This window comes from Cavia porcellus, unplaced genomic scaffold, assembly GCF_034190915.1.
Source record: "Cavia porcellus strain 051 isolate PalLab524CR breed Dunkin Hartley unplaced genomic scaffold, mCavPor4.1 scaffold_230, whole genome shotgun sequence".
Classification (NCBI taxonomy): domain Eukaryota; kingdom Metazoa; phylum Chordata; class Mammalia; order Rodentia; family Caviidae; genus Cavia; species Cavia porcellus.
In genome coordinates, this window is record NW_026947713.1 from 1 (window position 1) to 11677 (window position 11677).

Below are 11677 nucleotides of genomic sequence, written 5' to 3' on the forward strand. Positions count from 1 at the left end.
ACTTCTTCCATAAGATTGTTAATTAAACATCTGCATATTCACTGTCCCTAATACAAAATGATTGGAACCAGATGTGTTTGGAATTTGTGAATTTTTGGTTTATTGGAGAATTTGCATATATATAATAAGTTATCTTGAGGATGGGATCCAAGTCTAAACATGAAATTTATTTATAGATCATATATACTTCATATTCATAGCTTGAAGATAATTTTACATTATATTTTTAATAATGTCATGTTTAACATGTGTACTGAGTTGTTTTCCTGTTGTGGGAAATTGAAAATGTAGATAAGAACCAAAATAAAATACATATTGTGAATGTTATCTAATGAGATGGGGAATTAGGGATGGAGGAGGGCGAAAGGAAGGAAGGCAAAAAAAATTAATGAGAAAAGAAAGAAACAAACCTTTCATAAATAAGGAGGGGAAGAGACTTGAAGGAAAGGTAGGGGAATGGAGAAAAAAGATTCATATCATGTATGCTACAAATTTCCCGTGGTTAACATGATCATAATTTACACCTAAAATGTGCCAATAATCTTAATTAAAAAACATTTTGTGTTTGAAAACAAAATTTCTTGCTGTGGAATTTTCTACTTTTGGCACTGTATCAGTAGTAAAAAGTTTTGGACTTTGAAGCATTTCAGACTTCAGATTTCATATTAGGAATGCTCAGCCCATATTTGGATAGTGATTTGATAAATATCAATAGACTGTAAGCTTTGTGGTGAGAGTATGAGAGCAGGCTCTTTGTCTCTACTGGTGTCATGGTTTATGTCAGTGACCATTCAAGCCTCATGCAATCATGGATGTGGCCAAATCTAGCATTTCTGAATGGTTCATTGTCTAACACTTAGATTGGTGGTATGAGTGCTACATCTACACAGGGGTGGAGCGAACATACAGTGTACCTGTGGGAAGAAGGCCTGCCTTTCTCTTTTGCTGTTCATGCTTGCTGTTTGTATCCACCACAAACTGCTGCCTCTCAGCCATGTCATTTTGCCTTGGAGCCAACTGAGGATGGACTGAAACCTCCAATCTGTAAGAAATAAACCCTTCATTCTTTCATGTTGGGCATCAGGTATTTTGTCTCAACAACCAGTGAAAAGTAACTAAAACAACAGGTAATCATTGTTTCTCAGTACTCACCTCAATGTCTGACACAAAAATGGTGCACTTTTGTTGACAGAAAGAAAACAAGCAGTAGCACACAATTTTAGATTTGTATCACACAGAATTTCACTACTTATAAGGCTCTATAGTGAAATGAGGTCTCATCAGATTTCCTTAGTGTAGGCACTAAGCTTGTCATTTCTTTTGCTTTATTATAGCAAATAGTGTTCCTCTGTCCAGTTTTCATTCTCCCTCTGGTCTTAAAAATCACTTGTAAGCAGTTATACAATCTCATGCTGGGCATGGAACTCAAGACCTTCTAACTGCTAGGCAAGTCTCTACCTCAAGATACATTCCAGCCCTCCCTTTCTTATCCTGGAATTTAAGCTATGGGAATGTACTATGGTGGATGTTCAGTCCAAATGACTGACCAGGGAACTGTAGTTTTAGGTCCAAGCTGATTGAAGATATTTTCAAGGCTCAGACTCTTGCATGTGGAATATGAATCAAGAGGTCCAAGGCTAAGAATCTTGCTATTATTTGATGGAAGTTTTTTTGTCCCCAAGCAATGTACTGTAGCAGAATGATCCCTTGCCTCAGGTGGCAGGAGCTGACTGTCAAATACCAGGAACAGGGTCTGCATGCTGACTCTACAATTGCAGAAATGACCTTAAACAGATCCAGTCACTTTTCCATGCTTAATTTTCTCACTTAAAAGCAATCACTTATTTTAGCAGCTGTACAGAGACTGGAGGTGAGAAACAGCATTTCCATGGTGTTCTTGAGTCAGAGGTGGCCAGGAGAAACTGTTTGCAGCTGATTCTTCAGCCATGCATCCCTGGCCATCAAGGAAGAAGAACAAGGCTGTTGTGTTTCCCTAAGAAAAACAAGAGGACAATGGCTTGTCCTGCAGTGGGAGGGAGCAGAGGCCTAAATCAGGTCACCACGCAATGGGGCTTTGAAAGTTTCACCATTGAATCCTCTCCCCATCCTCTAATTTTTCTTTTTCTGTTTGCCCCTTAATCATTGTTTTGATAATTATGATAATATTCACACATTTCAAAAAGTCCAACAAACAAGGAGAAAAAATTAGAAATATTTGCACTTTTTCTGTGTAGAAAGGTAACTATTGTTTGTACATTTTTAGCGTCCCTTTTCCTATTAATGATTTATTGTAGACATGGTTCCAGGGTGACTGATTTAGGTTGACATCATTGTAACAGGAATTACTGAAATAGGAGTTAGGATTCTACTAGGCCTTAAGGCCAGCAGCCCCAAAACAGAATCTTGAAGTCCAAAATGGAGCCTGCTGAGTTGTGATCCTCCAGGGACCTTACCGAAACATCTGTTGACTGTCCTTCAGCTGTTCCAGACCTTTCCAGAGCATAATCTGGCAGGCCATTGGCTGGAGGGTACATGGCCTGTGCATGGGCACTGTGTGAACACTGGTTGGCCTGCTTCGGTGACTCAAGGAAGATGTTCATGCGTGAGGTCCCAAGATTAGAGAATGTACATGTTCAAGACATCAGCAACAAAGGTAGGCAGCGTGGAGCACAGCAGAGAACCACTGTGTTTTTTTATTGTATAATTCTTACCCAGGTTGTTATCTCATATTTACATTCTTGTGTAGAGTTCTATCCAGTGCATACAAGTTCACCTGTGCTAAGTCATGGTCACATAACTATATCCCACTGTGTGCCTATGCAGACAACCAGGGTCAGGTCCTCAGTTGTCTTTAGATATCCCTGAAATGTGAAGCATTCTGAGTGATTCCTCACAACACTGCATAGATTGAACCCTGAAAAGTAGGTAGTCTTCCATAGGGTAGCTCTTTTCTAAACCCATTAAAACTTCTAGACAAAGACTGCCTCGTGGGTATCCTACTCAGAACCCCCTCCTTGCTGGAGGGAACTTTACTCCCTTGCCTTTATAGCTATCAGAGTTGAGGAGGCTAAGGGGTAAATTGCTTGTGAGGTCCCCAGAGACAGCAGGAAGGCAGACATCGGCCCATCAGCAGCAGCAGGCAGCAAGCAGAGAGAACAATTGTATCTTTATCATCCAGGCTCTGTATATGTTGTTGTGTTTACATTCTTTCATGCTGGCTTCCCAGTAGTGCCACAGGCTGATGACCAAACCTCTACCACAAGGATCTCTGAGGGACAATTACAATCCAAACTATCACAGACACAAACAAAAAGCAATTTTCATGTGTGCATCTCTCATGGGCCAACAGTGGTGTCTAACTCACATTGCCTGCACTTCCTTCCCCTCAGTGGGACATTGCCGTTCTTAACAGCAGAGGGAAAAGAATGTTTACTAGTTATTCAGTGTCAGCTGTGAAAAATAGAAGTCTAAAAAAATAGTACATGGGAAACAGTGTTGCAATTCAGGTGCACTTCCTCAAGGCAGCCCCATAAGGCAGATGCAGTGAAGTTTGTTGCAGGGGATTCCCACAGAGTTATTTTCAGAGACAGCTCCCTGCCTAGGCGGACACCTGAGTCACACATGCATCTGACTGTTAGTTAACAAAGACATTCCTGGGTGAGGGGTGTTGGAGGAGGAGGTGAAGAGCTTCAGTTGTTCTCTAAATCTAGGAACATTCTGCAGTATCACCTTCAGCTGGTTTGCCTACTCTCCTACAGCTATTTCCTGACTTACCTCAGGAAGTCTTAATCTTAGCTTTCTGGTTTTGTTTTATTTTGTTTCACAGCCCTGACTTTTAAGAATTGTATTGGGTAGTGGCATGTGTCACTTGCATTTGTGTCTGACAAATATTCTCTCCTTGCCCAAACCCTAGTCAGGATCCTGACAGGGTCTGAGGAGTCTTCACAAAGAGGAGATGGGGACCTCTACTCATGCTGGGCCTTGTGTAGAGTTTCCTGTCTTGTCATGGAGGAGAATTGCTATGTACTCTGTGACAGGCTCAGGTATCTGCATTATCCAATCTTAGGAAGTGTCCTGCTAATTCAGCTGGCCATAAGCCTCCATCCCTGATTTCTGATCACCCTTAACATCTGATTGGGTCCTCATCCTCCACCATCTCGCAGCTCATGCCTGTTGAGCCTGGCCTGCCCTCTGCAAGCATCCTGTTAGCCTGGGTCAGGAAGCAGCTCCCTTCCATCTGCTGCTCACTCTTAGTGTTGCCAACGCCCTGACCTGACCCTGTTCTGCAGCTGTGCATCACTAATTTTCCAAGGTGCATGTGGAGTTCTTTCTCCTCCACTCTTAAACCCCTCACAGTGGCTCCTGCCTCTCTTACGATGGTCCCCATATTGTCAGAAAGTTCTTGAAAACACAAACAGGGCCCAAAGAGCGACCCAGAGGACTGTGGCAACTTCCTAAATGAACCAAGACAAGAAAAGCTCTGGGAGCAGCTGCACCACTGCTTTGGTGGTTGGTTGTTCTGTCCCCATCCCAGGAAAATTGTTGTTGAGATCAGGAGAATGTCAGGTACAGAGTTAAGGCTGCATACGTTTAGTGCATACAAAAATAGCAGGTGCTCTCTGTCACACAGTGTACATGTAAAGGTTAAGCAGCCGTTAAATATCTAGACATCTCTTTAAAGTTGGTCCTGGCACTTAAAGCTTGATCTACATCTACTGGGATTTATTAAATAAGCATTTTGCTACTACATGAATGAGATACAATTGTATTGGGTAATAAGTCTATATATATATATGGTCATTAACATAGTTTCCTATATTTACGAGATTTCTATAGACGTCCTTTAATCCTCAAATTCTGTATTTTATTAAAAAATCTAAACTTTGCCTTATGAGTAAAATCTAAGTAAATACATGTTAAAGTTTCTACATAGTGTTGCTATTAATTATTGCTAACCTCATAGTATATTAAATACATTTGTTTTCCCAAGAGTGTAGGGTGTTTTTAAGATGTAGAGTGCGATAAAGATATCTCCTCATATTTACGACCTGCAAACTGCACTTGTAAGTGAGATCTGTGGTGCCTAGGAGAGATGGCAATCAGAAGGAGGTGACTAGGTTGATGGATTTGTCCCACTCTATTTGAGTGCACATGTGGGTGTTGGGTCTGAGAGATGTTGTGTGCTTGAACAAAAGGCCCCTAAACTGGTTTTTGCACACTAGAAGGGCTTGGCTGATTGGCTGGCTTTGTCTTCTGCCCAAAGTATTAACCAGAATCCCTCTCACTCAGCCTGGCTGCGTCAGGAACTCTCTCTAGCAGAGCATTGTAGTTCACAGAATGGCCAGGAGGTGGAGACGGAGCAGAGAGTCAACTTTGACAAGTTTCGTAGGAAGGCAGCTAGGAAAGTGAAGCTTTGGTAACAAGGAATAAGAAAGGAAAATGTTGAATTCAATGAATGTTCATAAATGAAATTAACATCCACCTCTTATCCTCTTTTCTGGCTGCTTCTCCTCTCCTCCCCCAAGATAAATACTATCCAGAGAATAATTTGTCCTGTTTTTATCAGTTATACATATGCATGTGCATTTATATCCCTGTATGTGCTCTTACAGTTTGTGTTTTCTGAGGGTGTGTGTGACTTTTTCACTTATCTTTATGTTTGTGAGTTTTACACATTGATCCATCCACAAGCCATTACATCTATGACCTGTTTCATGTAGTTACAGATGTATTTGTTCTCACGACTCTGAGTCTCACCTTGATTTGTCCCTTCTCCTGGCCAGTCTCTTCTACTCACAGGTTGATGTATTTTTGGGTAATTGCTAGTTTGAGGGCAATTACAGTTCTGTGGCTATGAAACTCCTAACATCTCTTTAAGTGGATCTATCTATCTATCTATCTATCTATCTATCTATCTATATAGATAGATATATTCATAACCTCAGAGTGATCTGTTTTGCTTATTTGAGACTTGTTTTTTTTTTTTTTTTTGAGAGGCAAGCCTTAAACTCATAAGGTCAAATGGTATTCCTGCCTAAGCTTTCTGAGCAGCTGGCTCTCCAGGCATGTAGTAGCATGCCAAGTTAGCTTTGTTCTTAACCTGTTTCTTTAGTAGTCTTTAGGCACTTGTGCCAGGCACTTTGCTAAATAATACAAGTGATGTTAAAAATCCCTGACAGTGTTGGGCACATCGCTCAGTGGTAGAGCTCTTGTCTAGCATGTGCAGGGCGCTAGACTTAGTAACCCATGACATCTGGTCCTCACAACCTAGAGGGAAGATAGGTGTGCAGGTGTGTAACTGACCACAGTGATCGTGATTCAGCATAGGCATTGATCACCATGGCCTGTGTGGTGACCCAAAAGATCTCAGGTTTTCCAAATCTAACTGCAAACCGGGTAGAGGGCTGTCAAAGTGTGAAAGCTGACAGAGAGATGAGCAAAGAGCCGAGCTATGATGCCTGACCAGGCACTGACTGGGAAAACAAGCTTTCACTTCACACCAAGGACAGAGGGGGACAGTCTGCCTCCCCCACTGAAGGGTCTTTGCTACTTTCCCACTGTCACCTGGAGTACTTGGTGCAGTGCCTCACACACAGTGAATTGTTATATTAGCTTCCCAGGGAAAGCTTAGAGTACCACACACCAAATGATTTAAAACAGCAGAAATGTGTTCTTTAAAGGCCTGGGAACTCAAAATCAGAAATCAAGGTGTTAACATGGTCATTCTCCCTTTGAGGTCACAAAGGGAGTCTTGTTCTTCAGCTCTTCTGGTGACTGCTGGTCTCCTTGGCACCTCTTGACATGTACCTGCCCCACATCTTTCTCTGCCTGTCAACACAGGGCACTTTACCCTTGGCCTTTGACTCTGCTCGTATTAAGTGTGAGTTTTAGTACATCTATTTTTACTAATGCAAGATTTTAGCTTTGAGTTTTCTTATGAAAATTTGAAACTTAATATCTAAGTTTTAATGAAGAGGTTGTAATTAAGAGACAGAGACACTTTTAATGTTATGCCGTCCCCCTGGCATATATAAACAGCATCATGTTTAGTTGTGTGTGACTAATTTATGAAAAAAAGTCAAGGATATATTTGCTTGGCCTGGGTGTGATGCTAGCAAAAGCCCACAAGGTAGGCAACGCACTCAGATGCCTTTTTTAGGGCAGGCCAAAAGATGCTGGTCAGTAAAACATTGCTTCCTTGTGCTGATGGCCAGAAAATTCAAGAGGAACCCCAACTGAGAATCACTGATATAGATTGTGAATTCAGGTAACACCCAATTCTTTAGTGTTAACTAATAGTATTAGCTATTTTTGTTGTAGGGGTAGGTTTGTATTTGGTGCTTTACCTTTAAAAAACTTTTATGTTTTTCATAGACATGAAGTTTAAAAACCAAAAAATGACTAAGAGGAAAAAAAGCACAAAACTGAAAATACATGGCAGAGATCACCCCAGGAGGCCTGAAGAGAGTCATTGGAGTGACTGCACACAGTGGGACAGCACTGTGCACTCTGTGTGGTGAAACTGCTGGGTACTGTACATCAAGTGTCAGATGACGCTTTGACACCAACCACAAAAGTGTTGCTAAACTTGGTGAAACTGAAAGGTGAGAGTTTCTAGAAGGAAAACTGGAACTATTCCCAGTCTCTTAGTTCTTGTAATTATCATTCTAAAACAAATATTCCTGTAGATGCCTGATTTTAAATTTTATTGTGCATAGCAAAATATGGCTCAGTGTATTGATTTACTTAGGTACAATGGTGTCCCATGGCTGAGCAGCTGACGTGTCCGGGGAGATCTGCAGCTGCTTGGATGAAATAAGGCTGTTTAGGATGAAAAATGGCAGAAATATCCACAGGTCACTGATGTGGCCTCACATAAAAGTCTCACGGTTTTCATAGATTTTATGCTACACTTCTGTGTACTAAACAAAAAACTACAAAGTTTAGAAAAACAGGTGAAAAAATGTATCGTAATATCAACACATTTGATCCAACACTGCAGGTTTTTGAAAGAGATCTTGAAAGTAGGCAGCTGAATTATTTTCTAATTCTAAGTATGCATTTAGAAAATTCTACAACATTTGCTGACAATCCCACAAGCCATCAGGAAACCTACAAAGAATTTGCTACCATTGTAGTAGCTTCAAAGGAGAATCTTAGTACCAGACTTTCACAGTTCTGTGACATGGAGACAACACTGGAGTTTTTTGTTTGTTTGTTTGCTTTTGTTTTTTGAAACTGTGTCTTGCTGTGCAGCTCAGGCTGACCTTGTGCTCACTTTGTAGCCCAGGCTAGTTTTGAATTTGCAGAGATCCTCTTGCCTCACCTCCTCAGTGCAGGGATTATAGGCATGCGCCAACACAGCCAGCTCACCCTGTGTTTTCTTTCTTCTCCAGATAAAGCCAAATTTGAAGAACTTGATTGTTCATCGTAACACTGGTTAGATTTGGAAATATGGAAATACAATTATTGGAATTTCAAGAAAAACCTGTTGGACAAATAATTTCTATGACAAATGAGCAACACTTGAGAAGACAGAGTGTGAAAGAATGACAAAGGACAGCACAGTTGGCAGTTCTGAAAACGAAATCCTGAGGAAAAAACTCAGCTTCTCCCGAGAATGGGCCATAATGGGCCTAGGAGGAGCCCACCAAGAAAACAACCAGCCAGGCTGTCTGGCAAGCTTTAAAAGCCATGCGAGGTCCAGGAAGAGAAAAGTCAGCTCCTCCTGTGAGACCACAAGCACATGGGCTGAGAATCAGCATCGCTCTCTCCCATAAGCAACTGGCTGGTTCTGCGGACATGTTGAGCTGATAGCAACTGAGGTCCAAAAAGCACCTGAATGCTTGTATTGCTTGCTTGACTTTGCAGGTCTGGGACCAAAGGTCTGAGCATCTATTGGGAGGATAACATAATGAAATATAGCAAATATGGGAGATTTTCTTCTATCTTATCTTTGAAATCCAATATTTTTCTCATTGTTTTGTTTCATTCTGATTGTTTTGCTTTTTTCAGTGTTCCAGTTTGATGGGTTTTATTGTTTTCTTTTGGTTTGATTTTGCTATATCTTGTGGAATGGACAGCAATTGTGAAGATAATGAGATGAACTGTGGTAGCCATTATTGTTTTCCTAATATCTTGCTTTGAAGTTCTGTGCCAATTTCACTGCTTTGTTTTTTGCTTTGTTTTGATTGAGTTTATTCTGTTTTGTTTGGTTTGTTTGATTTTTACTATCTTTAAAGTGAAAAACAAAATCCTTGAAGTGTGGAACTTTCTGCCAAATAATTTAAAATCGGCCATGCATGGTGGTGCATGCCTGTAATTCCAGGAATCAGGAAGTTGAGGCAGAAGGACTGGTGCAAGTTTGAGACCAGCCTGGGCTGTAAAGTGAGCTGGGGAGCAGTCTAAACTAAACTACATAGTGAGATCCTGTCTCAAAAAGAGCAAAAAAAAATTAAGTCAATGAAAGCACTGGTGAATTCTTGTGTTACTCTGGATCATCTTATGCTTGTGGGCCACTGTTTTCAGCTTATTAAATCTGATACATGAAACAGATTAACAGATGACTTGAGAATTGCATGTGTTCCTCTGAAACTAATGCAGAATGAGCCAACCTTTGACAAATTATCAGTATGCATACACCAGCAAAGATATCATTAATTTTGTGAAAGCATACCAAATGTTAACTGTCACTTTTAAGTAAAAACTTGTTTGTGTCATAGAAAACTTTGTGATTGTATTTTTCTTTAAAGGCAAAATGTGTCAATGGATGAGTTCTTTTTCCTAACTAAAACCTCAGGTCAGTACTCAGGTCTAATTGCAGTGTTGGCACTATAATAAATGAGTGAGCTTTTGGTTGCATTTTGGGCCCTTGGTCTCTAAAAGATTTCCTATCACTGATCCAGGAGAACTGAGGGGTGAGGATTACATCCCCAGCTCTCCCATCTAGCCTCTGGCACTCACTGGGGCCCCAGGCATGAACAGGGCATTTGAACACAGTCTAGTTCTTCCAGCTCACCCAAGGCAGATCCCAGACTGAACATCAGTTCCCTGGGAACTGTGAAAGTCAGCAACTAAGTTCAGGACTCAGCCAAACATTGCTCCACTGGTCACGTAGGAGCAAGAGCTGATTCATCTAGCTCTTTCCCCTAAAACACAGAAAGTGGAGCATCCACACACTCACCCTGCAAAGGCCAGCTTTGTGGGGCATCTGGGCTTCATTGGGTAGTGGGGAGCTGCAAGGCGTGGGTCACTAGGTTACTGGTTTCCATGGTGTAGAAGGGGACAGTCTCTAAAGAGTTCTCATCACTGCAGAACTGACCCTAACCTGGGTGCAGGTTGGGTCCAGTCCCTCTCTGTTCATACTGCCCCATGTACCACACAAACCCATCAGGTGAAGTGTAGTCTGAGGCTTCCCAGATGCATGATCAGTGCCAGCAACTTGATTAAAGTCTGTGCCCAGTCCCTGGTACAGAGGATCAAAGTGAGAAACTAAAACCTCATGACCTGTTTGTGTGGTTGTAAAATGGACTCAGTGCTGTAGGGAACAGCATAGCTGTCCTCTCCAAATTGTATAGAATTATCCTGTGATTCAACAATTCTACATCTACTTATAGACCTTAATAGAAATCAGGAGCTCAAGCAGATATTTGCATTCCCATGTTCACAATAGGATTATTCCCATGAAACAAAATATGGAAATAATCCCCAAAGGATGGATGAACAGGTACTATATATGTATCCTACAATATTGTGTTAAGTGAAATAAAACAGAAAGAAAAGGAAAATATTATCTGATTACATGTATGTGATTATCCAGCAGAGTCCAATTCATAAGACAGATAGTAGAATGGTGTTTCCAGGGGTTTAAAGACGGGAAATGAAGTTATTGCTGGGAGGGTTCACAGTTGCAGTTTGGAAATAAAGTTCTGGAGCAGGATGGTGCTCATGACTGCACAAGGTAAATGCTCTTAATGACACTGAACTGGTCACTGGCTAAGGTAATGGATTTTGTATCGTGCATATTTTAACATATTTTAGATGGTAGATAAGAGGTGATAAAGGGGCCAGAAGGGATGGGTGGATTCAGGGACAATTCTGTAATTCTCTGTTCATTTTTTGATGAGTAATGCTCTCCCAGGTCCTGATCATAACATACATCCAATATATCACTCAAAGGACAGAATTTACAGATGAAGCCTCCTGTTTCCAGACTGCACATTTGATTCTTTACCTACACTCAGTAACAAGTCCCTGATCCCTTCATTCTGAGCAGAAGAGAGAGGAGAAGAAGCGTTTGGGAAAGTTCTCCATGACCAGTACTGTCCTCAGGGGGCTCCCACTCTGCATGTCTGTGGTGGGGGTAGGGAGACTCCTCTTCTGTGCTTCTTTCTTTATTAAGGCAAGATTCAAGTCTACAATTCAGCATCTGTCCTGGAGCACCCAGTTCAGTGGCATTTCATGACTCAGGCCTATGAGACCCTCATCATGCCTGGCAAAGAATACCTCCACCATCCCCAGTGGTAACCCAGGTTCCTTAAACTGTCATTCTCCATTCCCCATGCTCAGCCATGGACCACTATTGTGCTTTCTAAGGATTTGTGTGTTCTGGGTATTTATATAAAAGCAAACATAAAAAATAAGTAAATATTTACATTTTAGGATAATCTAATTCCAT

At 41.3% G+C, this 11677-nt stretch overlaps 1 long non-coding RNA gene across 1 annotated transcript; it reads left to right on the forward strand.

Moving 5' to 3' along the window:
* Nucleotides 1–79: 79 nt before the first annotated feature.
* Nucleotides 80–9726, forward strand: LOC134475152 (uncharacterized). The gene is made up of 3 exons (XR_010046137.1): nucleotides 80–2653; nucleotides 7375–7604; nucleotides 8397–9726. It is a non-coding gene; the product is annotated as an uncharacterized LOC134475152 (long non-coding RNA).
* The last annotated feature ends 1951 nt before the right edge of the window (nucleotides 9727–11677 follow it).